The following is a 1,353-nucleotide window of genomic DNA, read 5'->3' on the forward strand; positions in this document are numbered from 1 at the left end:
CGAGCGCGGCAGCGGTGCTGCCCCGCCCCCGCGGGGTCGGGGCCCGTGCGTAGCTGTGGCCTAGAGACTCGCCTCAGCAGGAGCCGCGGGAGGGCTTAGTCCGCGTTGCACGCATGGGCATCCAAGCTGCGGCTGCTCTTCTGTTAATTGTGAGCCAATGCCTTAGAAAGTTTTTGTTGACAGCTGGTGTAGCAGCACAGTGTTGCACTGGAAGCCATTGGGGTTGTCTTCTGTAGCAAATCTGGCAGCAAAGAAAGGCCAAGTGCAGAGAATTTGCTTTGGTTTGAGGTTGGGTTTTTTTGCCCTGGACTGTTTAGTTTTTGGGGTTTTTTTATCCTACCCTAGAGGAAAACAAGGCATGCAAAGCATTTGTGTTTAAAACATTTCTACCTGAAAAATTGCTTTGGAAAGAGCTGTAGCAGCTTCTGGTTTTTCCCCCAAGGTTTGGTTTGGTTTCTTCCCACCAAGTTATACTCCAAGCTGACAGCTAGAGACACCTCTGTAGCTAGGACTTGGATTAGAGCCATGGCGAAGCCAACACTGTAACACTGCAGGATACCTCTTGAGTCCCACCATTGGCTTCTTACAAACATACTTTCTCTAAGTTCCCAAGAGCTACGGTTTAAAAAAGTTCCATGTTACGGTGTTGTACCCCTTTGTATTCACACACTATAATGTGGGTAAGTATAGCTCAATAAATATCCCTTATTAATAGACAAGTGTTTCTATGTATTACAGCCCTGTATGTGTTAATGCTGCTCCCCCTGCCTTCCCCCCCACCTTCCCCTTAGGGAAAGTTTCAGGCTTTTCTTGTTAGCAAACTGCAGCTTGAAGCCACCATTTTTTAGGATTTGGCTTGGATCTTTGTCTGGCCAGGCAAAATGGGGTCATTCATCTAAAGACCACCTAAATGACTGACAGTCCTGCAAAACAAAGAGCTCTTGTGGGGGAGAGAGGGGTACTAAATACAAGAAGCGGAGTCAGGTTTCTATGGGTTATCTTGAGAGCTGGGGGTTTGGATTGGCATGAGGGAATCCCTAAGAATAGACATGGTGCTAATTGAACACACAGCTATACAGGCAGAGAGAGAACGTGTGACAGAAGAACTGTAGGCCAAAAGGGAAGCGGCAGGCTTAACCTGAACTGCACAGTCAGCCTGTCCTTTCATGTTTGTTTAGAAAATTAAATAGTTGAGCCTTTGTAGTTGTAAACAGAGTCTCGGGGATCTGCATGTTTTCTTCGACTTATGGAGCCTCTGTTGTTTCCATCCATTTCAACTTTGTTACCCATCAGAACAACACACGCAGAGGAAGGGGAGATTGTCTGGAGATTGGCATCGCCTGCTTTTGAGTT

The sequence above is a fragment of the Larus michahellis genome, chromosome 7, assembly GCF_964199755.1.
Source record: "Larus michahellis chromosome 7, bLarMic1.1, whole genome shotgun sequence".
In the NCBI taxonomy this organism is placed as follows: domain Eukaryota; kingdom Metazoa; phylum Chordata; class Aves; order Charadriiformes; family Laridae; genus Larus; species Larus michahellis.